The following is a 26613-nucleotide window of genomic DNA, read 5'->3' as shown; positions in this document are numbered from 1 at the left end:
CAGCCCCTCCGACCACCGCCGTTGGACGCGCGACGTCGAGCCGCGTCGAACGCGCCCAGCCACGCCCCCGGAGACCCCCTGTACGTGAAACCCGTACCCCTCCCGAGCCGCGCCGCCGTGCGTCTGGTCGCCGGCGTTGCTCCGGCGCCGGCCGCCGACGTGGCACACCTGGGGCCACCCCCTGGATCACTGCCAGTGGCCCCCACGGGCGCCAGTTGACTGGGTTGACCCAGTCAACTGCTGACTAGGCAGGCCCAGTCACTGACATGCGGGCCCCGCCGCAAAAATTAAAAAAGAAAATGTTTTATAAATAAAAATAATTAGTTTAATTAATCTCTCACTGACAGGTGGGCCCAGTAGTTAATTAACTAAAAACTAATTAGTTTAATCCTCTGTAAACCCACTGTCTATGACAGGTGGGTCCCCCTTGTCAGTTTGACCAGTCAACCCGGACTGTTGACCGCTGACGTCACTCATACGTCATATCCCTTCGTCTGTTAATTAAATAATTCCAGAAATTCAAATAAACTTTGAAAATTCATATCTTTTAAACCGTAACTCGGATGAAAATGTTTTCTATATGAAAGTTGCTCAGAACGACGAGACGAATCCGAATACGCAGTCCGTTCGTCCACCACACCTCCCTAACCTATCGAACTAGCAACTTTCCCCCTCCGGTCCATCTGTCCGAAAACGTGAAACATCGGGAATACCTCCCGGATGTTCCCCCCTTCACCGGTACCACCTACTGTCGCGTTAGGACACCCCTAGCACCGCTCACTGTCATGTCACGCATCGTCATGCTTGTGTTTGCATTGTATTTACTGTTTCTTCCCCCTCTTCTCTCCGGTAGACTACGAGACCGACACTGCTGCTGCCCAGTTCGACTACGGAGTCGACGACCCCTCCTACTTGCTAGAGCAACCAGGCAAGCCCCCCCCCTTGATCACCAGATATCGCCTACTCTTCTCTATACTGCTTGCATTAGAGTAGTGTAGCATGTTACTGCTTTTCGATATCCTATTCTGATGCATAGCCTATCCTTGCTACTACTGTTGATACCTTTACCTGCAAACCTACATGCCTAGTATAGGATGCTAGATTTCCATCAGTGGCCCTACATTCTTGTCCGTCTGCTGTGCTATACTATCGGGCCGTGATCACCTGGGCGGTGATCACGGGTATATACTTATATACTACATACATGACACATGTGATGACTAAAAGTCGGGTCGGCTCGTAGGAGTACCCGCAAGTGGATCTTTGTGGCGGAGCGACAGGGCAGGTTGAGACCGCCTAGGTGAGAGGTGGGCTTGGCCCTGGTCGGCGTTCGCGAATACTTAACACGCTTAACGAGATCTTGGTATTTGATCTGAGTCTGGCCATTTGGTCTATACGCACTAACCATCTACGTGGGAGTAGTTATGGGTATCCCGACGTCGTGGTATCAGCCGAAGCCTTCATGACGTCAGCGACTGAGTGGCGCGCGCCGTGTTGGACCGCTTTGACGTAACCGCCGTGATCGTGTGGGTTGCTAGGTCTGCTCGCGGCCGCGTTCGCAACGTGCAGGTGTGCATAGGGCGATGGGCCCAGACCCCTGCGCGCTTAGGATTAGACCGGCGTGCTGACCGCTCTGTTGTGCTTAGGTGGGGCTGCGACGCGTTGATCTTACGAGGCCGGGCATGACCCAGAAAAGTGTGTCCGGCCAATTGGGATCGAGCGTGTTGGGTTATGTGGTGCACCCCTGCAGGGAAGTTTATCTATTCGAATAGCCGTGTCCCTCGGTAAAAGGACGACCCGGAGTTGTACCTTGAGCTTATGACAACTAGAACTGGATACTGAATAAAATACACCCTTCCAAGTGCCAGATACAACCCGGTGATCGCTCTCTAACAGGGCGACGAGGAGGGGATTGCCGGGTAGGATTATGCTATGCGATGCTACTTGGAGGACTTCACTCTATTCTCTTCTATATGCTGCAAGATGGAGATGACCAGAAGCGTAGTCTTCGACAGGACTAGCTATCCCCCTTTTAATTCTGGCATTCTGCAGTTCAGTCCACTGATATGCCCCTTTACACATATACCCATGCATATGTAGTGTAGCTCCTTGCTTGCGAGTACTTTGGATGAGTACTCACGGTTGCTTTTCTCCCTCTTTTCCCCTTTCTATACCGGATTGTCGCAACCAGATGCTGGAGTTCAGGAGCCAGACGTCACCCGTCGACGACGACACCTACGACACTGGAGGTGCCTACTACTACGTGCAGGCCGCTGACGACGACCAGGAGTAGTTAGGAGGTCCCAGGCAGGAGGCCTTGCCTTTTCGATCGTTCCTACCTTTGTGCTAGCCTTCTTAAGGCAAACTTGTTTAACTTATGTCTGTACTCAGATATTGTTGCTTCCGCTGACTTGTCTGTGATCGAGCACTTGTATTCGAGCCCTCGAGGCCCCTGGCTTGTATTATGATGCTTGTATGACTTATTTATGTTTTAGAGTTGTGTTGTGATATCTTCCCGTGAGTCCCTGATCTTGGTCGTACACATTTGCGTGCATGATTAGTGTACGGTCAAATCGGGGGCGTCACACCTAAGCCTGAAACTGAGTGCTTCTACTGTAAGCAGACTGGTCACTGGAAGCGGAACTGCCCCAAGTATTTGGCGGATAAGAAGGATGGCAAGGTTAACAAAGGTATATGTGATATACATGTTATTGATGTGTACCTTACTAATACTCGCAGTAGCACCTGGGTATTTGATACTGGTTCTGTTGCTAATATTTGCAACTCGAAACAGGGGCTACGGATTAAGCGAAGTTTGGCTAAGGACGAGGTGACGATGCGCGTGGGAAATGGTTCCAAAGTCGATGTGATCGCCGTCGGCACGCTACCTCTACATCTACCTTCGGGATTAGTTTTAGACCTAAATAATTGTTATTTGGTGCCAGCGTTAAGCATGAACATTATATCTGGATCTTGTTTAATGCGAGACGGTTATTCATTTAAATCAGAGAATAATGGTTGTTCTATTTATATGAATAATATCTTTTATGGTCATGCACCCTTGAAGAGTGGTCTATTTTTAATGAATCTCGATAGTAGTGATACACATATTCATAATGTTGAAGCCAAAAGATGCAGAGTTAATAATGACAGTGCAACTTATTTGTGGCACTGCCGTTTGGGTCATATCGGTGTAAAGCGCATGAAGAAACTCCATACTGATGGAATTTTGGAATCACTTGATTTTGAATCACTTGGTACTTGCGAACCGTGCCTTATGGGCAAGATGAAAAAAACACCGTTCTCCGGAACTAGGGAGAGAGCAACAGATTTGTTGGAAATCATACATACAGATGTATGTGGCCCAATGAATATTGAAGCTCGTGGCGGATATCGTTATTTTCTCACTTTCACAGATGATTTGAGCAGATATGGGTATATCTGCTTAATGAAACATAAGTCTGAAACATTTGAAAAGTTCAAAGAATTTCAGAGTGAAGTTGAAAATCATCGTAACAAGAAAATAAAATTCCTACGATCTGATCGTGGAGGGGAATATTTGAGTTACGAGTTTGGTCTACATTTGAAACAATGCGGAATAGTTTCGCAACTCACGCCACCGGGAACACCACAGCGTAATGGTGTGTCTGAACGTCGTAATCGTACTTTATTAGATATGGTGCGAACTATGATGTCTCTTACTAATTTACCGCTATCATTTTGGGGTTATGCTTTAGAGACAGCTGCATTCACTCTAAATAGGACACCATCGAAATCCGTTGAGACGACGCCTTTTGAACTATGGTTTGGCAAGAAACCAAAGTTGTCGTATCTTAAAGTTTGGGGTTGCGATGCTTATGTGAAGAAACTTCAACCTGATAAGCTCGAACCTAAATCGGAGAAATGTGTCTTCATAGGATACCCAAAGGAGACCGTTGGGTACACCTTCTATCACAGATCCGAAGGCAAGATATTTGTTGCTAGAAATGGATCCTTTCTAGAGAAGGAGTTTCTCTCGAAAGATGTGAGTGGGAGGAAAGTAGAACTTGATGAGGTAACCGTACCTTCTCCCTTATTGGAAAGTAGATCATCGCAGAGATCAGTTTCTGCGACACCTACACCTAATAGTGAGGAAGTTAATGATAATGATCATGAAACTTCAGATCAAGTTAATACTGAACTTCGTAGGTCAACTAGATCAAGATCCGCACCAGATTGGTACGGTAATCCTGTTCTGGAGGTCATGTTATTAGACCATGGCGAACCTACGAACTATGAAGAAGCGATGGTGAGCCCAGATTCCGCAAAATGGCTTGAAGCCATGAAATCCGAGATAGGATCCATGTATGAGAACAAAGTATGGACTTTGGTTGACTTGCCCGATGGTCGGCAAGCCATTGAAAATAAATGGATCTTCAAAAAGAAGACTGACGCTAATGGTAATGTTACTATCTATAAAGCTCGACTTGTTGCGAAAGGTTTTCGACAAGTTCAAGGAATTGACTACGATGAGACCCTCTCACCCGTAGCGATGCTTAAGTCTGTCCGAATCATGTTAGCAATTGCCGCATTTTATGATTATGAAATTTGGCAAATGGATGTCAAAACTGCGTTCCTGAATGGATTTCTGGAAGAAGAGTTGTATATGATACAACCGGAAGGTTTTGTCGATCCAAAGGGAGCTAACAAAGTGTGCAAGCTCCAGCGATCCATTTATGGACTGGTGCAAGCCTCTCGGAGTTGGAATAAACGCTTTGATAGTGTGATCAAAGCATTTGGTTTTATACAGACTTTTGGAGAAGCCTGTATTTACAAGAAAGTGAGTGGGAGCTCGATAGCATTTCTGATATTATATGTGGATGACATATTACTGATTGGAAATGATATTGAATTTCTGGATAGCATAAAGGGATACTTGAATAAGAGTTTTTCAATGAAAGACCTCGGTAAAGCTGCATATATATTAGGCATTAAGATCTATAGAGATAGATCAAGGCGCTTAATTGGACTTTCACAAAGCACATACCTTGACAAAGTTTTGAAGAAGTTCAAAATGGATCAAGCAAAGAAAGGGTTCTTGCCTGTACTACAAGGTGTGAGATTGAGTAAGACTCAATGCCCGACCACTGCAGAAGATAGAGAGAAGATGAAAGATGTTCCCTATGCTTCAGCCATAGGCTCTATCATGTATGCAATGCTGTGTACCAGACCTGATGTGTCCCTGGCTATAAGTTTAGCAGGGAGGTACCAAAGTAATCCAGGAGTGGATCACTGGACAGCGGTCAAGAACATCCTGAAATACCTGAAAAGGACTAAGGATATGTTTCTCGTATATGGAGGTGACAAAGAGCTCATCGTGAATGGTTACGTTGATGCAAGCTTTGACACTGATCCGGACGATTCGAAATCGCAAACCGGATACGTATTTACATTGAACGGTGGAGCTGTCAGTTGGTGCAGTTCCAAGCAAAGTGTCGTGGCGGGATCTACGTGTGAAGCGGAATACATAGCTGCTTCGGAAGCAGCGAATGAAGGAGTCTGGATGAAGGAGTTCATAACCGATCTAGGTGTCATACCTAGTACATCGGGACCAATGAAAATCTTTTGTGATAATACTGGTGCAATTGCCTTAGCAAAGGAATCCAGATTTCACAAGAGAACCAAGCACATCAGAAGACGCTTCAATTCCATCCGGGATTTAGTCCAGGTGGGAGACATAGAAATTTGCAAGATACATACGGACCTGAATGTAGCAGATCCGTTGACTAAGCCTCTTCCACGAGCAAAACATGATCAGCACCAAGACTCCATGGGTGTAAGAATCATTACTATGTAATCTAGATTATTGACTCTAGTGCAAGTGGGAGACTGAAGGAAATATGCCCTAGAGGCAATAATAAAGTATTATATATTTCCTTATATCATGATAAATGTTTATTATTCATGCTAGAATTGTATTAACCGGAAACATAATACATGTGTGAATACATAGACAAACAAAGTGTCACTAGTATGCCTCTACTTGACTAGTTCGTTAATCAAAGATGGTTATGTTTCCTAGCCATAGACATGAGTTGTCATTTGATTAACGGGATCACCTCATTAGGAGAATGACGTGATTGACATGACCCATTACATTAGCTTAGCACCCGATCGTTTAGTATGTTGCTATTGCTTTCTTCATGACTTATACATGTTCCTATGACTATGAGATTATGCAACTCCCGTTTACCGGAGGAACACTTTGTGTGCTACCAAACGTCACAACGTAACTGGGTGATTATAAAGGTGCTCTACAGGTGTCTCCAAAGGTACTTGTTGGGTTGGCGTATTTCGAGAATAGGATTTGTCACTCCGATTGTCGGAGAGGTATCTCTGGGCCCACTCGGTAATGCACATCACTATAAGCCTTGCAAGCATTGTGACTAATGAGTTAGTTGCGGGATGATGTATTACAGAACAAGTAAAGAGACTTGCCGGTAACGAGATTGAACTAGGTATCGAGATACCGACGATCGAATCTCGGGCAAGTAACATACCGATGACAAAGGGAACAACGTATGTTGTTATGCGGTCTGACCGATAAAGATCTTCGTAGAATATGTGGGAGCCAATATGGGCATCCAGGTCCGGCTATTGGTTATTGACCGGAGAGGTGTCTCAGTCATGTCTACATAGTTCTCGAACCCAAAGGGTCCGCACACTTAAAGTTACGATGACAGTTTTATTATGAGTTTATATGTTTTGATGTACCGAAGGTTGTTCAGAGTCCCGGATGTGATCACGGACATGACGAGGAGTCTCGAAATGGTCGAGACGTAAAGATTGATATATTGGACGACTATATTCGGACACCGGAAGTGTTCCGAAGAAGTTTCGGATTAAACCGGAGTGCCGGAGGGTTACCGGAACCCCCCGGGGAAGTATTGGGCCTTAGTGGGCCTTGAGGGGAGAGAGAGGGCAGCAGCCAGGAGGTGGTGCGCCCCCTCCCAGAGGAGTCCTAGTTGGACTAGGAGAGGGGGGCGCAGCCCCCTTTCCCTCTCCCTCTCCCTCTCTTTCCTTCCCTCCTACTTTTCCTAGTAGGACTAGGAAAGGGGAGTCCTACTCCTACTAGGAGGAGGACTCCCCCCTCTCCTTGGCGCGCCCCATAGGCAGCCGGCCTCCCCCTTGCTCCTTTATATACGGGGGCAGGGGGGCACCCAAGAACACACTTGATATACGATATTTTAGCCGTGTGCGGTGGCCCCCTCCACCAGATTACACCTCGATAATACCGTCGCGAAGCTTAGGCGAAGCCCTGTGTCGGTGGAACATCATCATCGTCACCACGCCGTCGTGCTGACGAAACTCTCCCTCAACACTCGGTTGGATCGGAGTTCGAGGGACGTCATCGAGCTGAACGTGTGTAGAACTTCGGAGGTGCCGTGCGTTCGGTACTTGATCGGTCGGATCGTGAAGACGTTCGACTACATCAACCGCGTTGTGATAACGCTTCCGCTGTCGGTCTACGAGGGTACGTGGACAACACTCTCCCCTCTCGTTGCTATGCATCACCATGATCTTGCGTGTGCGTAGGAATTTTTTTGAAATTACTACGTTCCCCAACAGGTCTATCACCCACAAACAAATGGTCAAGTCAAACGAGCTAATGGTCTTATTATGAGCGGCATTAAGCCTAGACTAGTGCGGTCGTTGAAAGAATCAGACAAGCACTGGGTTGAGGAGCTCGACTCCATACTTTGGGGGCTGCGAACCACGCCCAATCGCACTACCGGATAAACACCATTCCTTATGGTGTACGGCGCAGAGGCCGTTTTGCCCTGCGACATTATTCATAACTCACCTCGAGTGCGCATGTATGAAGAGAGAGAAGCCGAGTTGGATCGGCAGGACAACATAGATGCCCTGGAGGAGGAGCGTGACGTTGCAAAAGCCTGGTCGGCATTCTATCAACAACAGGCTCGCAGATAACAAAGCAGAGAGGTGTGGGCCAAGACTTATAATATTGGTGAACTCGTTCTTCGCTTGCCATAAAATAAAAAGGACAAACTCAAGCCCAAGTGGGAGGGTCCCTTCATAATAGATGAAGTTCTCACTGGAGGAGCATACTGCGTGCGTGATGCATCGGACAATCGCCTAGAGCCGAACCCGTGGAACGCCGCAAGACTCCGAAGATTCTACGCCTAGAGTCGGACTCTTTGTTCATTTTCTTATCCCTTCATCTCTATTTTTTTTCAATCTTCAATTTTTTTCTCTTTCTAGCTTTAAGTTCTTGTGCGGCTAAACCGCGCAACTATGACGTACACATCCTTAAATGTATACGCCCATAATTCCTGGGGGCTTCTTTTACAGAAGCTTATTATTATTATTATTATCCGAGCATCAAGCTCCACACATATGTGTCCTTTGCTCATATGTACCTTTTATTTGCCATTATATCCATTGTTATGACTTAAATTTTTTCCAAGCTGGGTTGCCTGGCCCCTGTGCTTATGCCCTACGTTCCCGTTTGTTCGACTAGGTCTTAAAGGGAGCACCTCTGCGATTGTTACAGCCGGGTCATCCAGGCATGTACCTTAGACTAGGTGAAGCCGAAAGCTAGCATTCTTAAGGGAATATTCGGTCGGCGGACTAAAGATGTTTTACACTCATTACAATATGAACCCCCTGATGTTACGTACACAATGGCTTTTTATCACAGTTCGGACACGCATACTAACGCATGTACACCCAGGGAAAGGAACCCTTAACGGAACTATTTTCCCTGGAAGATGTTTCTTACAATCAACATGTAATATAACATAGCTAGCTGGATACAACTTGTTTGTTCAAGCAACTATGACCCCTACGCCTGGTTTCCACGCATACCCCGGTCTGTATTGCCGCTCTGGTATTCGGAAACACTCTGCACCTTCGGGTCCAGAGGTCGAAGCGAAAAGGTCTGCCATGACAATTGTTTTACAATCCGGCTAGGGACAAATTTGTTAATCGAAGTACATAGTCAGTTGGACTCAAAAACTTTTTCCTCTATGCCGTCTAACATGCTGTCTAGCTTACAATCCTGTTGGGAAAATTTGGCGGCTATCTTCACTTGGTCATATACCAGACTAACTGGAATTTCTTTTCCATCTGACCCCCGAGGTCCGACCCGGGCCATATGATTCAGATCAAGCTTGGTGCACCGTGTTTTTACCATGGCCCAGACCTCTAGCGCACCTTCTCGGTAGGCCGATATCTTCCATAATCGGATGCGCTGCCGAGATCCTTGGAATAGCTTCACAAGCTCCTCCATACTCCCTGGAGGAGAAGCGGATGGCCACAAAGCTTTCGCAACGCTCCGCATTGCTTGCCGAGCTCGCTCGTGCAGTTGGGATAGCTCTTGCAGCAGGTCGCCTTGAGAGCCGGACATTTCTTCTTCGAGACGGCCAGTCAGCATACCTGCAGACATAAATCTGTTAGATCATTTCTTCGCTGTATTACATGAAGGTAAGATCAAAGGCATACTGAATATGCCGCCTTGTAGCCTCCTATTCTCCTTGACGACGTCAGCTAGCTGGGCTCGCACATCTTTTAGTTCTTCGCCCAGCAGGGTATTGGAATTCTGTAGTTTGTTCTTTTCATCCCTGACCTCTTGTTCACCCGCCTGCGCGACTTTCAGTTCCTCTTTCAGTTGATCTGCTAACCCTGTCATCGGAAACACAACAGTATTAACATTACTGGTACATGATTATGTTTCTTCCGAATGGAGGGGAACATTACCAGGCAGTGCCTCCTTGGACTTCTTCAGTTCGGCGGTAGCACCAGCTAGCTGAGTTTAGCACTCTTCCAGCTTAGGAGACAACACGTTGTTCTTCTCTGCGAGTACCTAATTATACAATGATCTTTGAATCAGTTGTTTCATCTGTTTCAAGTCTCGGGGGCTCCTGGTACATGATTACAAGATCTGTACAATGCATACTTACCCGCTTATCTTTCAAATACTGGCTAGTGGCTCTGGTAAGCCCATCCCGAGCAGCTCGGATGTACGCATCAGCCGAGCTGAAGGCGTCGAACGCCTCTTTAGCAAATCCAGGGTCGCGAAGCACGGCCCTCCGGCGCCGATGGTTCACGGCGCTCTCCACTTCAGAGTTCGTGACGGATACATTATTCGAATCCTCTGAAGGAGGACAATCTGGCGTCGCTCCCGTGTCAGCCCCCGCCCTAGAGGCAGGGTCTGGAACCTGACTTGTGGAGGCATGACCGGCAGGACCCCCGGAGATAGTTCGGCGCACGCTCTTCCTGATAGGACACAGCGGACAATGTCACAGTTCGATGTGACTGCCATGGGGCATATTTGAAAAGTTATACCTCTTTGATGAAGGCTCGGATGTGTTTTTATTTGCCTTCCTCTTTGAAGGCTTGCCCTGCGCGGGCGCCGCTCTCTTGTGAGTCGCGTCTATTGCAGCATAGCGCGCCGAGCGCCTCCCCTTTGGAGCACGAGACTGTGCGGTGGGTGAGGCAGAACGAGGAAGCTCTTTCGGAGGAGATGTCTCCTGATTACTTAGATGTGAGGCAGGAAGGAGGCCGGGATAGTCGGCCATGATAGCCACTTCTATGCCATCGTAGCTTGCCTGGTAGAATAGTCCCTCCTCAAGCTCAACAAATATGTCCAGATCCTCTATGAATCCGGGGTCAAGATCCCGGTTATGGTCCTCCGGCTGCGGAGCAGGGCTATAGATTCCCGCAGTGACCTTTTGCCATTCCTGTTACAAAGGGATGGGTTAGTGTCAATTAAAAGTGACTCAGGGAGAGGATTGGATAAAGTAGGGGGATTAAAACTCGCCCAACTAGGAGGATTGTACATGGAAAAACCCTCTTGGCGCTTAAGATGAGTGAACTCCTCTTTCTCCCCTTTATACAGATCGGCCAATACTACGGCCAGGGCGGTGAGGGAATCCGGACCCTTTCATCTACAGCGTGAGGCGTCATCTTTCCCATTGTACTGCCACATAGGGAGCCCCCTAGATTGGAGCGGCTGAACCCCTCGCGCTATGGAAGTGCCCATTACCTCAACTACTGATAGTCCGGACTGGGCGAATGACCTGATCTTGCCCATTAATTGATGGACTTCTGCGCTATCTTCCTCCTCGAGACTCCGAGGGCGCCAGCTGTGGCGTATCTTCCACGGAGCGCTTGAAAATTCGGGAAGACCCATTCGGACTGGGTCGGGGAGAGCGACATCCACAATATAGAACCATTCCGTGGGCCACTCTTCGGGCGCCTTCTTTGGCGTGCCGGACAGGTATCCGGCCCCGGCTATGCGCCATACCTCGGCGCCGCCCACCTTGAATACCGATCCCTTTTGGGTACGAGGGACGAGGCAAAAAAGTTTCCTCCATAGATCAAAGTGGGCCTTGCAGCCCAGAAATAGCTCGCAAAGAGCAACGAAGCCCGCAATATGCAGAATGGAGGCCGGAGTAAAGTTGTGCAGTTGGAGGCCGTAATACTCCAGGAGTCCTCGGAGGAAAGGGTGCATTGGAAACCCGACGCCTCTTAACAAGTAGGAAACGAAGCACACTCGCTCCCCCTAGTTGGATTGGGGAAATTCTCGGCCTGAACTTCACCATTGAAGGAGGTCACTCCTGCTCGAACAGGTACTAGATCCGCAGGGGGAAGAAATCCTTGCGTTTGAAGCTTAGCCAGCTGATCGTGGGATACGGAGCATCTCTCCCAATCGCCTTTTTCGAAACCGTGGGGGCGGGAGGAAGAGCTGGGAATGCTAGCCATGTTGGAATGGTTTCTCCTAGCAAGCTCTAAGGATTTTCTGCTTGGTGTGGAATGAGATCTGAGATCCAATCTCTTTAAATAGATGTCGTTCTTACATGGCCGGGGTGTTATGTGCAAAAAATACCCTGACCTCTCATATTCGCTCAACACGTGGAAGCAGAAGCAATGGAGGCGCAGAAGCCAAAGGGTGTGACATTAAAACACAAACCGAGTACAACTTTTCGGGTCAGGTATTCTGAAGTAATCGGAGAAGGAACCCGCCTTGCAATGCCGAAGACAATCAGCGCGCCAGATACATCGTCATTGAAGCCTGGTTCAGGGGCTACTGAGGGAGTCCTGGATTAGGGGGTCCTTGGATGTCCAGACTATGTAACATGGGCCGAACTAATGGGCTATGAAGATACAAGACAGAAGACTTCTTCCCGTGTCCGGATGGGACTCTCCTTTGCATGGATGGCAAGCTTGGCGTTCGGATATGTAGATTCCTTCCTTTGTAAACCGACTCTGTACAACCCTAGGCCCCTTCGGTGTCTATATAAACCGGAGGGTTTAGTCCGTAGAGGCAATCACAATCATACAGGCTAGACATCTAGGGTTTAGCCATTACGATCTCGTGTTACATCAACTCTTGTAATCCTCATATTCATCAAGATCAATGAAGCAGGAAGCAGGGTATTACCTCCATCAAGACGGCCCGAACCTGGGTAAACATCGTGTCCCCCTTCTCCTGTTACGATCGACCCTAGACGCACAGTTCGGGACCCCCTACCCGAGATCCGCCGGTTTTGACACCGACAATGTGTCCTCCTTCTGTTTTTCCAACGATCTTCTTGTGGTTCACTGGAAACAAGAAGTTGTGGAGGACGGTGGAGCCTTGGACGAACCCATGGCCTAGTTGTTGAGTGTGGTGTGGTGGCCGTCTGTCGGTGTGGAATGACACCTATGGGATCACAAGAATCCCTACTACGGTTGCCGGGGCGCGGGGTTGCGAGAAGAGCAGGGCTAGTAGACAGCACAAGGATCGTTTACCCATGTTCGGGCCGCGAGGATGCGTAAAACCCTAGTCCTGCTTTGGTGGGTGTATTTCAGAGAGTTCTTGAGCTCTCGAACTAGCTGTGGTGAGTGCGCGGTTCGAAAGAGCCGAATCCTTCTCCAGTATGCCATGGGCCTCCTTTTATAGTCGAAAGGGGCTGCCACAGTGGCACACAGGAGGTGGAAAGGCGTACAGTGCCCTGAGCTTATCGCTCGTATTACAGGACAAGACGCATTTAATGCGTAGCCTAGGTGTCCGCTTGCTTTATTGGGGACGGGGGCGAGGCCCGTCCCGTCCATCGCCGCTCCTCCTCGCTTTGACACGCACCTTGGCGAGTGATGCGTGCGGCGCCATGTAGGCAGGCAGGCAGCTGAGGTGGCGCGGTGGTAGAGCCTTCACGAACATATGCATGCCGCCACGCAGGCGCTCGATGAGTTGGCCTGGCAGCTGCATGTTGCCACGCAGGTTCCTGCCCAGCTGGTTGGGCTGGCAGCTGCATGTTGAACGGCGATAAAAGCTTGGTTGGCGTGGGCCTGGCGGTGGCCCAGCTGGCGTCCTTGGTGAGGGCCTTGCCGGGTGGCCCGGCAAGGGTATTGCCGGGGGTCTGGTGGCCTTCCTTGGCAAGGATCTTGCCGAGGATCGTCGTCTTCTAATCCTCATCTGATCTTGAATATGTCTTCACAAAGATCTGCATGCCACCACAGAGGTGCCTTCCCGAGCCCTGGCCCCATGTGGATGACGGTGTTGGGGACCATGGGCTCAAGGGTGGCTCGCTCTGTTGGTGCGGGGTGAGCTGCCCCGGCAAGGGTCTTGCCAGGGCTGCTGAGGCTGCCCCGGTAAGGGTCTTGCTGGGGGAACCTGCTTCGTCCCTCTGCTCTTTGTGGTCTTGGCCTTGGCGTTGCTCTGATTACCTTGGGCTTCGGCCTCACCTTGGATCACCTCCCCTGTTCTGCTTGGTGTGACCGCGGGCGCGGCTCCGACTGCCCGTGCACAGGTGAAGGGGTACAAAACGCACCCCTCTTTTTGTACACCGACACCGTCTGTCGGCGGTGGGGAACCAGATCCGAGGCGGCGAACGACGGCATAGCGGGAGCAGCTCCGGTGCGGTGGAAGGTGGTTCTGGTACGGTGCACGTCGGCGTCGGCGTCGTGGAGGCAGCTCTGCCTCGACAGTGGAGCAGCAGCGGCAAGGCGCAGAAAGCGTGGTCGAAGTGGTTCTGGTACGGTGCACGTCGGCGTCGGCGTCGTGGAGGCAGCTCTACCTCGGCTTCAGCTGCTAAGTCCTTGATGGCGTTGCGGTTGCGTTGGACGACGGCGTCGGGGTACCGGCTCCGGCATGATGGAGGAGGGTGGCGGTGGATTGGGTGCGATGGGGTGGAGGACGGAGGAGGCTGGGGTTTCGCGGCTGGTGGAGAGGGCGTTTTGGCGCCCACGGAGTATGAATGGGGAAACGGAGGGAGGGGAACTAAGGGGGAACAATGTTTCGGTTTGGGACGCGCTTGTTTGAAATTTGGGGAAAGTTACAAACTCTGCCCCATCTAATATTTCAGACATATTGCGGGTTGGGGGTAGGACAATAATCTCAGGTGTCCCAAATGGTGGGCGGGATAGATTTCGGCCGAGTGCATGCGTGTTTAGGCGCCCACGGCGTATGAATGCTTCTCGGAGGCGGTTGAGACTGGCGTCTTGGTGAAGTTACAAACCTACGCCGGTTTAGACCTTTGAACATCGGGCCAATAGGCTACACGGGCCATAGTCAGGACAGTAATTTCCTACCACCAAACATTAGTCTCGCGCGGTTTCGGGTGACCAGAGGCATATTTGACGCTTCGTTCAATATTTGGGAGCAGAAGCATTAACGTTTTTGGTTCTCTTGAATTGAACTTTCAGGATTTGTCAAACTTCACAAATCTTGACTCTTGAAAATCCTAAAACTAAGATTATTTTGGAATGGAGGGGGTACATTTGAATATACATTGTACACGAGTATATATTAAAAAATATGCAACTTACCTCAGTACATGCATGGTTCCAGATATAATCTCCTTGGTTGCAAAAAAATAGTTAGACATGCGTATGAATATATAGCATGTTCAAACGCACAACAAAGATTGATGCCCTCTTTTAGATCCGATTTACAAATGCCATTATCTCGGATTCAAATAGATGAATGCACTTCCTACGTATTCGAATCTTCGAAACCCCCTTTATGTTGAATTCAACATGTATTCTATTTCGTAGCTAGGAATTTGGAATGTATCCATGTAATTGACAAATGTATAAAGTGCTTCATACTAACAACATGGAGTGCACTAATTAATGTTTATATATGAATTGCAAAAGCAATGCATTGTCTGTATTTAAAACCACTCTCACTATGGATCGATAATATGAAATAAACACATGCACATGCTAGAATTCAATAGAGTATGGGTGTCTGATAGACCGATTTTCTTTCATACAGAAATTGCAAAATTCATGATCTCATAAAAAAATGCCATTTATATTTTAATTTAATGCGTAGAACCGCCTTTTACACATAGATGCACTATGCCTCAGCCCATTCTCACATACGCCCTATATATCTCTCTATCTAACGCATAAGTGCACACACTTTATATACATTGGCATTTCTCTTTCACACATGCTCACAATCTCTCCTGGGGTGTCAGGGTGTCTCACGCACACACTCTCTATCTCTCCCTCTCTCTCTCTCTCTCTGACTACTCTGTACCACTCTTTTCACTAATCTCAGTTGGAAAACACTATTTCTCTCACATGCATATATACACACGCACGGTCTCTACTAGCCCTCTATACGCACATATATGTGCCGACGTGTCTCCCGCACGCACATTATCTTTAGGTCTCTCTCGCACACATTGCACCCCCAAGACACACCACTCTCTTAGTAGTTCGCAGATATGATTCCATCAGATCATTCGGTAGGATATCCCTGACTGTTAGGCTGGATGGTAATACGAGGCAAAGTTTTACCCAAGTCCGGGCCCTTGCAGTTGAGGAAAAAGCCTACTCCTGGTACTGTATATTAGTGATAGGGGTGTGTACAAAGTACACGTGAATACCAGGCGTTGTGCGTGTGTATACTATCGACGAACTAGCCCCCGGGCTTCTATAACATACTCGGGGCCTAGGGTTACAAATCAAATATAGTCGGCTTATCATCAGTGGGGATAGAGTCCTCCACGACTCTGGTAGCTTCGTCTTGTACGCCGAGTCCTCCACATGGTAGCTTCGTCTTGTACGCCGAGTCTTCCACCGAGACACATTATACGAAGACCCACCACAGGATGGAAGTGACCCATGAGTCCTCATGCATGTTGACCCACCACAACTAGAAATGATGTGCCCACCACACCACACACGCAATCGTCCACTAAGAAAATAAGCATATACAATAGTACAATGTTATACATGAAAGTTACTTGCATGGTGCATCCAAAAAAATTTGTTCTGCATTGTGAATGTTTATATTTTCTCCTAAAATATTAATCACGAGAAAGAGAAACAAAGGGCATATCTCTCCTTGTCTCCACCGGACACCCCCTCTTTCTACACCACTTTCACGTACGCACACAAACTATCTCTCGGCCCTCTAAAAGTATGTATGCCCTTGACACATTCATGTGTGACGGTCACTGTATTTCAAGCGAAAGCACTATACGGTCACTGGACTTTAGAATATGCTCATTACGGTCACCGTATACATTCTCGTGGTGATCATACGGTATCTAGCTCACGATATGTCTCCGTATTTTGTTGATGACACTGACGGACATTGTATTTGATGTGTGCTCCGTATTTTCTTGATGACACTTACGGTCAGTGGGAGGAGACATTCCCCTCGACTACGAGGCACCGATGGTGGCTTCGTAAAATCTCAAGATCATATGCTGGCTCACTCTCTCGAAGGTGCTCATAGGGGTAGGGTCTGCGTGTGTGCGCTTTTAGCAGTTGGTGCTTGCGCGTATATATGAGCGATTGCGTCTTTAAAATGTTGAAAAATACATGTCATTGTCGGTGTTCTGGGAACGGGGGTCCCCAGACTTGCCTGCCTGCGGCCCACGGCGTAGCTAAGTTAGTGGGCCGTACAGCCCACCTTCGTCAACAAAGCATCCAAGACCCTCGCGAGGGGCCAAGCCTCGCGAGGTGGATGATGCAAGACCTCCTCAGGAGCGGACCCACTAGGCGGACTCACGAGGAGCGGAGATATCAAGGCAGGGCAAACCTCGCGAGGCTCAAGTGACGTGGGCCATGACGATCGAGACCAGGCGGGCGCCAGCACGCGCAGCGTCCTTGTTTCCTCTTTGGTGCTAAGGAGGCAAGCGCAGGCGAGGAGTACCAAGGCATCAGGCAAAGGTTGCCATATCGGTGCAACGAGACCAAGACCAGAAGGACGGCAAGACGGAGGTCATCGTGGAGCCCAAGACGGCGTCACCACCAGAGCCTTTTGCAGGCGAAGACTGCTTTTGTCAGGATAAGTTGTACTAGCTGTCCCCTTTCAAATTGGCCGCCGTTGTTGGCTCCCTTCCTGCTCAATATTTGGGGAGAGGACCAGGGCCTATATAAGTAGAACTAGCCACCATAGCGAAAGACACCTTAACTGGATCCACACACCCACAAGTCCGCAGAGCACAAGAACACCTCAACCTCAGGAGGTTGTTCTTCCCCTTGTACTGTTCATCATCAGCCCAAGAGGCAATCCACCACCACCACACTGGAGTAGGGTATTACACAACAACAGTGGCCCGAACCAATATAAATCTTGTGTCTTTGTGTTGCGAGTTCATCGAGTTCGTCCGCGAGATCTTCCCGAGCTAGGGCGTAGATCGGTAGGGAGGAAATCTCCGTGCGCACCCCAGTGTTCGAACCTTGAGGGTTTTGCCGGAACCCGTGATCCGACATTTGGCGCGCCAGGTAGGGGTGCGCCGTATCTCCTCTCCACCACCCTACGCCCCGTGCCACCGCACTTCGCCCCCATGGCAGGTCTCCCGCCATCCGCTTCCGCGGCCAGCATCGACGATGGGGCATCTGGGTACCGAGCCCTGGCCCCCGCCCTACGGCGGGTGCGGTGGCCGACCAAGTTGAAGCCGGAGATGCCGCCGTGTTATGACGGCGCGGCAGACCTGTCGCCGTTCCTGCTGACGTACGAGGAGGCCATCCTCGAGGCCAGAGGCGACGACAAGGTCATGGCCAACTGGTTCCCCATGGCCCTCGCCGGCGAGCCGCGCGCCTGGCTGCTCAACCTCCCTGGGTCCACGGTGGCGTCCTGGGGGGAACTCCGCGACCTCTTCACTGCTCACTACGCGATGCCGGCGCACCACGCAGTCATGGCACTGCTGGGCGGCTCTCAAGCACCGCCTTCAGATTGCCATGTCAAACCGTTCCTCCGTCAGATTGGGGCCGCCTCCAAGCGCCCGGGGGCTCCGCCGGGTTGTGCTGCGCCAGAGGCCGACCTCACTTTTGGCTTAGAAGACCACCCGGACTCCACCGCCGGCTCGGGCATGCTCCCAATGCTCTGCACGCCCACCATCTGCAATGTGGCTATTACCAAGACCCTCATCGACGGCGGTGCCGGCCTCAACCTGCTCTCCATAGAGGCCTTCAGCCTTCTTCACGTGTCGCTCGAGCGGCTCAGTCTCAGCAAGCCCTTCTGAGGAGTTGGTGGTGCTGCCCACTCTCTGGTGCAGATCCGTCTCCCCGTCACCTTCGGCACACGCGACAACTACCGTACTGAGCTGGTTGACTTCGACATCACCCGCATCGGTCTCCCGTACAACGCCATCCTCGGGTACCCAACTCTCGCTCAGTTCATGGCGGCGACTCACCCGGCCTACAACCTCATGAAGATGCCTGGGAGCAAAGGTGTCCTCACCATCAAGGGGGACACTAAGGAGGCCGTGATGGCACTCAGGCTTGCCTTCAAGACCGCGGCGGCAGCATAGCCCACCGGCGCTGGTACCCCCGAAGCCAAGGAGGCCGCGCCCACCAAAAAGAAGCAGCTGTTCACCCAAGACAAGGTAGAAACCAAGCAGGGCCGGTCAGCGAGGACGGATCCTCAGGGGCCACCTTTACTATAGGCACCGGCCTCGACCCGGGTCAAGAGGAAGCATTGGTTAGGTTCTTGTGCGCAAACAAGGATATATTCGCGTGGGAGCCTAATCAGCTGGTAGGGGACCCAAGGGAGGTAATTCAGCATCATCTAAGGGTATGCCCCAACATACGCCCCGTGAAACAGCGAGCGAGACGACAGTCCGCTGAGAAGTAGGCCTTCATCGTCCAGGAGACCCGCAAGCTGGAGGTGGCGGGTGCCATTCGTGAAGTCCGATATCCCGAATGGCTGGCGAACCCCGTTGTAGTGCCAAAGAAAGGCAGGAAGGAACGGATGTGCGTCGACTTCACCAACCTTAACAAAGCCTGCCCCCAAGATCCGTTCCCGCTCCCGCGCATCAACTAAATCATCGACTCCACTGCCGAGTGCGACCTGCTGTGCTTCCTGGATGCATTTTCAGGGTATCATCAGATCAAGATGGCGGTGGAAGATGTGGAGAAGATAGCCTTCCTGACACCATGTGGGGTGACTGCTACACCTGCATGCCCTTCGGGCTGCGCAACGCGGGCACGACCTTTCAGCGGCTGATGCACATCGCCCTGGGGCGGCAGCTCGGGAGAAACACAGAGGCCTATGTCGATGACATAGTGGTAAAGTCTCGGGAGGCGAGAACATTGATTCAAGACTTGGAGGAGACCTTCAAAAGCCTGCGCCAGGTGAACTTGAGGCTTAACCCGGAGAAGTGTGTGTTCGGCGTCCCCTCCGGCAAGCTGCTAGGGTTCCTCGTGTCCCACAGAGGGATCGAGGCGAACCCGGAGAAGATCAAGGCCATCGAAGACATGAGCCCACCACAGACCCTCAAAGATATGCAGAAGCTAGCGGGGCGGGTGACCGCGTTGGGGCGTTTTATCTCCAAGCTGGGAGAGCGCGCCTTACCCTTCTTCAAGCTCATGAAGAAGAAGGGCCCGTTCGAGTGGACCCTGTAGGCCGACCGAGCTTTCCAAGACCTCAAGAAATACCTTACCAGCCCTCCGGTGATGGTGGCACCACGACCTCTCGAGCCCCTAGTACTCTACCTTGCCGCCACCCTGTACTCCGCCAGCGCGGCGGTGGTGGCGGTTCGGGAGGAGCGCCAAGTCAAGGGCGCGCTGCGCCAAGCCGGAGCTAAAGTGGTGGAGAGTTAGGAAGGTGCATCAAAGGCCTCAGCGGCAGAAGACCAAGCTCGGCAGGACAACGTCGCCGAAACTCCTGAAGACGGTCAGATCTCAGGAGCCCCTCCACCTCAGGAGATGCCCCGATCTCCGCAAGACCCGAGCCTCGACAGTGTGCCAGCACTCGTCGAACACCCGGTGTACTTCATCAGCACCGTGTTGCGAGATGCGAGGGCGCGATACCCCATGCCTCAGAAGCTCCTGCTCGCGCTCTTGGTGGCCTCACGCAAGCTGCGGCACTACTTCCAGGGCCACCCCATCAGGCTCATCTCGGCCTACCCATTGGAAAGGGTGCTCAGGAGCCCCAACTCAGCTGGAAGGGTTGCTGAGTGGAACATCGAGCTGCAAGCATTCCAGTTGGAGTTCAGCACCACCAGGGTCATCAAGGGGGCCGCGCTCGCTGATTTTGTGGCGGAATGGGCGGATGCCCCGACACTTGAAGAAGGCGAAGACCGATCCACCTCGCTAGGAAGCGAGGCACTAGATGTCTGGATCATGTACTTCGATGGCGCCTTCGCGCACCAGGGCGCGGGGGCTGGAGCAGTGCTCATCCCGCCTACTCAGGACAAGTTCTACTACGCCGTGTAACTCTGCTTTCAGCACGACGAGAACGTCTCCAACAATATCGCAGAATATGAAGGCCTCATAGCTGGCCTGAGGGCCGCGGCAGCCCTGGGGGTGAAGCGCTTTACCGTTAGGGGCGACTCGCAACTCCTCGTCAACTTCTCCAACAAGGTATACGAGCCAAAGGTTGAGTATGGAGGCATACCTCGCGGAGGTGCGTAAGATGGAGAAGCAGTTCTCGGGCCTGGAGCTGCATCACGTGCCCCGGGGCACCAACAAGGAAGCCGATGACATCTCCAGGAGAGCATCCAAGCGGTAACCGCAAGAGCCCGGTGTCTTTGAGGAATGGCTCTTCAAGCCATCAGCCACACCACCACTTTCAAGCACGACTCAGCCTTGGGAGCAGCTCACACAACCTCCAGCCACGGGAGCCCCAGCCTGTGGCTTGACCTCAGGGGCTTGCCTGCTGTTGGCGCTCAAGCCCCAGGAGGAATGCTGGACCAAGGAATTCAAGGAGTACCTGATCCAAGGGACGCTGCCGGAGAAGGAAGAGGATGTAGAGCGCGTGGCCCGGCAGGCCACGGCATACTGTATCCAAGACGGTGAGTTGTACAGGAAATGACCGAACGATGTCACACTGCGCTGCATCTCCAGTGATCAAGGAAGGGAGTTGCTGGTTGACATACACGGTGGGGACAGCGGGCACCACTCATCGTCACGGACCCTCGTCGGCAAGGTGTTCCGCAGTGTATTCTACTGGCCTACCGCACTCAACGATGCAGCCGAGCTGGTGAAGTCCTGCGAAGCTTGCCAATTCCACGCCAAGCAAATTCATCAGCCAGCTCAGGGCCTCCAGACCATCCCGCTCGCGTGGCCGTTCGCGGTCTGGGGGCTGGACATCTTAGGCCCGTTCCCACGGGCGCCAGGGGGCTACCATTATCTCTACGTCGCCATCGACAAGTTCCCCAAGTGGGCGGAAGTGGAAGCCGTCCGTTCCATCCCAGCCGGCTCAGCTGTCAAGTTCATCAACAGCGTCGTGAGCCGTTTAGGGGTCCCCAACCGCATCATCACAGATAACGGCTCGCAGTTTACTAGTAACCTCTTCCAAACCTACTGTGCTAACCTTGGAATGCAGATTTGCTACGCTTCGGTGGGGCACCACAAGAGCAATGGTCAGGCCGAACGCGCCAACACGGAGGTCCTGAGGGGCCTCAAGACCAGGACCTTCAAGAAGAAGCTAGAGGCCTGCGGCAGGGGTGTTGGGGAACGTAGTAATTTCAAAAATTTCCTACGCACACGCAAGATCACGGTGATGCATAGAAACGAGAGGGGAGAGTGTTGTCCACGTACCCTCGTAGACCGACAGCGGAAGCGTTATCACAACGCGGTTGATGTAGTCGTACGTCTTCACGATCCGACCGATCAAGTACCGAACGTACGGCACCTCTGAGTTCTACACACGTTCAGCTCGATGACGTCCCTCGAACTCCGATCCAGCCGAGTGTTGAGGGAGAGTTTCGTCAGCACGACGGCGTGGTGACGATGATGATGTTCCACCGACGCAGGGCTTCGCCTAAGCTCCGCAACGGTATTATCGAGGTGTAATATGGTGGAGGGGGGCACCGCACACGGCTAAAATATCGTATATCAAGTGTGTCCATCGAGTGCCCCCCTGCCCCCGTATATAAAGGAGCAAGGGGGAGGCCGCCCGCCTATGGAGGAGAGGCGCGCCAGAAGGGGGAGTCCTACTCCCACCGGGAGTAGGACTCCTCCTTTCCTTGTTGGAATAGGAGAAGGGAAGGGAGAAGGAGAAAGAAGGAAGGGGGCGCCCCCCCTCCCTAGTCCAATTCGGACTAGCCCATGGGGAGGGGCGCGGCCACCTTTTGAGGCCTTTCTCTCCTTTCCCGTATGGCCCATTAAGGCCCAATACGAATTCCGGTAACTCTCCAGTACTCCGAAAGATACCCGAATCACTCGGAACCTTTCCGAAGTCCGAATATAGTCGTCCAATATATCGATTTTTACGTCTCGGCCATTTCAAGACTCCTCGTCATGTCCCCGATCTCATCCGGGACTCTGAACTCCTTCGGTACATCAAAACTCAATAAAACTGTCATCGTAACGTTAAGCGCGCGGACCCTACGAGTTCGAGAACTATGTAGACATGACCGAGACACCTCTCCGGTCAATAACCAATAGCGGGACCTGGATGCCCATATTGGCTCCGACATATTCTACGAAGATCTTTATCGGTCAGACCGCATAACAACATACGTTGTTCCCTTTGTCATCGGTATGTTACTTGCCCGAGATTCGATCGTCGGTATCTCGATACCTAGTTCAATCTCGTTACCGGCAAGTCTCTTTACTCATTCCGTAATACATCATCCCGCAACTAACTCATTAGTCACAATGCTTGCAAGGCTTATAGTGATGTGCATTACCGAGTGGGCCCAGAGATACCTCTCCGACAATCGGAGTGACAAATCCTAATCTCGAAATACGCCAACCCAACAAGTACCTTTGGAGACACCTGTAGAGCACCTTTATAATCACCCATTTACGTTGTGACGTTTGGTAGCACACAAAGTGTTCCTCCGGTAAACGGGAGTTGCATAATCTCATAGTCATAGGAACATGTATAAGTCATGAAGAAAGCAATAGCAACATACTAAACGATCGGGTGCTAAGCTAACGGAATGGGTCAAGTCAATCACGTCATTCTCCTAATGAGGTGATCTCGTTAATCAAATGAAAACTCATGTCTATGGCTAGGAAACATAACCATCTTCGATTAACGAGCTAGTCAAGTAGAGGCATACTAGTGACACTCTGTTTGTCTATGTACTCACACATGTATTATGTTTCCGGTTAATACAATTCTAGCATGAATAATAAACATTTATCATGATATAAGGAAATATATAATACTTTATTATTGCCTCTAGGGCATATTTCCTTCAGTCTCCCACTTGCACTAGAGTCAATAATCTAGTTCACATCGCCATGTGATTTAACATCAATAATTCACATCACCATGTGATCAACACCCATAGTTCACATCTCTATGTGACCAACACTCAAAGGGTTTACTAGAGTCAATAATCTAGTTCACATCGCTATGTGATTAACACCCAAAGAGTACTAAGGTGTGATCATGTTTTGATTGTGAGATAATTTTAGTCAACGAGTCTGTCACATTCAGATCCGTAAGTATTTCGCAAATATCTATGTCTACAATGCTCTGCACGGAGCTACTCTAGCTAATTGCTCCCACTTTCAATATGTATCTAGACCGAGACTTAGAGTCATCTAGATTTAGTGTCAAAACTTGCATCGACGTAACCCTTTACGACGAACCTTTTGTCACTTTCATAATCGAGAAACATATCCTTATTCCACTAAGGATAATTTTGACCGTTGTCCAGTGATCTACTCCTAGATCTCTATTGTACTCCCTTGCCAAAATCAATGTAGGGTATACAATAGATCTGGTACACAGCTTGGCATACTTTATAGAACCTATGGCCAAGGCATAGGGAATGACTTTCATTCTCTTTCTATCTTTTGCCGTGGTCGGGCTTTTAGTCTTTACTCAATTTCACACCTTGTAACACAGGCAAGAACTCTTTCTTTGACTGTTCTATTTTGAACTACTTCAAAATCGTGTTAAGGTATGTACTCATTGAAAAACTTATCAAGCGTCTTCATCTATCTCTATAGATCTTGATGCTCAATATGTAAGCAGCTTCACCGAGGTCTATATTTGAAAAACTACTTTCAAACACTCCTTTATGCTTTACAGAATAATTCTACATTATTTCTGATTAACAATATGTCATTCACATATACTTATCAGAAATGCTGTAGCGCTCCCACTCACTTTCTTGTAAATACAGGCTTCACCGCAAGTCTGTATAAAACTATATCCTTTGATCAACTTATCAAATCGTATATTCCAACTCCGAGATGCTTGCACCAGTCCATAGATGGATCGCTGGAGCTTGCATATTTTGTTAGCACCTTTAGGATTGACAAAACCTTTTGGTTGCATCATATACAACTCTTCTTTAATAAATCCATTAAGGAATGCAGTTTTGTTTATCCATTTGCCAGATTTCATAAAATGCGGCAATTGCTAACATGATTCGGACAGACTTAAGCATAGATACGAGTGAGAAACTCTCATCGTAGTCAACACTTTGAACTTGTCGAAAACCTTTTTGCGACAATTCTAGCTTTGTAGATAGTAACACTACTATCAGGGCCCGTCTTCCTCTTGAAGATCCATTTATTCTCAATTGCTTGCCGATCATCGGGCAAGTCAACCAAAGTCCACACTTTGTTCTCATACATGGATCTCACCTCAGATTTCATGGCCTCAAGCCATTTTGCGGAATCTGGGCTCACCATCGCTTCTTCATAGTTCGTAGGTTCGTCATGTTCTAGTAACATAACCTCCAGAACAGGATTACTGTACGACTCTGGTGCGGATCTTATTCTGGTTTACCTACGAGGTTTGGTAGTAACTTGATCTGAAGTTACATGATCATCATCATTAACTTCCTCACTAATTGGTGTAGGAGTCACAAGGACAGATTTTTGTGATGAACTACTTTCCAATAAGGGAGCAGGTACAGTTACCTCATCAAGTTCTACTTTCCTCCCACTCACTTCTTTCGAGAGAAACTCCTTCTCTAGAAAGGATCCATTCTTCGCAACAAATGTCTTGCCTTCGGATCTGTGATAGAAGGTATACCCAACTATCTCCTTTGGGTATTCTATGAAGACACATTTCTCCGATTTGGGTTTGAGCTTATCAGGATGAAACTTTTTCACATAAGCATCGCAACCCCAAAATTTTAAGAAACGACAACTTTGGTTTCATGATAAACCTCAGTTCATAAGGCGTCGTCTCAATGGATTTTGATGGTGCCCTATTTAACGTGAATGCAGCTGTCTCTAATGCATAACCCCAAAACGATAGTGGTAGATCGGTAAGATACATCATATATCGCACCATATCTAATAAAGTACGATTACGACGTTCGGACACACCATTACACCGTGGTGTTCCAGGTGGCGTGAGTAGTGAAACTATTTCACATTGTTTTAACTGAAGGCCAAACTCGTAACTCAAATACTCTTCTCTACGATCAGATCGTAGAAACTTTATTTTTCTTGTTACGATGATTTTCCACTTGACTCTGAAATTATATGAACTTTTCAAATGTTTCAGACTTATGTTTCATTAAGTAGATATACCCATATCTGCTCAAATCATCTGTGAAGGTGAGAAAATAATGATATCCGCCACGAGCCTCAATATTCATTGGACCACATACATCTATATGTATGACTTCCAACAAATCTGTTGCTCTCTCCATAGTTCCGGAGAACGGCGTTTTAGTCATCTTGCCCAAGAGGCACGGTTTGCAAGTATCAAGTGATGTTGGAAATATGCCCTAGAGGCAATAATAAATGGTTATTATTATATTTCTGTGTTCATGATAATAGTCTATTATTCATGCTATAAGTGTATTGTCCGGAAATCGTAATACATGTGTGAATACATAGACCACAACCTGTCCCTAGTAAGCCTCTAGTTGACTAGCTCGTTGATCAACAGATAGTCATGGTTTCCTGACTATGGACATAGGATGTCATTGATAACGGGATCACATCATTAGGAGAATGATGTGATGGACAAGACCCAACTTAAGCATAGCATAAAAGATCGTGTAGTTTCGTTTGCTAGAGCTTTTCCAATGTCAAGTATCTTTTCCTTAGACCATGAGATCGTGCAACTCCCGGATACCGTAGGAGTGCTTTGGGTGTGCCAAACGTCACAACGTAACTAGGTGACTATAAAGGTGCATTACGGGTATCTCCGAAAGTGTCTGTTGGGTTGGCACGGATCGAGACTGGGATTTGTCACTCCGTGTGACAGAGAGGTATCTCTGGGCC

Source organism: Aegilops tauschii, chromosome 2 (assembly GCF_002575655.3).
Source record: "Aegilops tauschii subsp. strangulata cultivar AL8/78 chromosome 2, Aet v6.0, whole genome shotgun sequence".
NCBI classification, from domain to species: domain Eukaryota; kingdom Viridiplantae; phylum Streptophyta; class Magnoliopsida; order Poales; family Poaceae; genus Aegilops; species Aegilops tauschii.
This window is presented reverse-complemented; position numbering follows the sequence as displayed.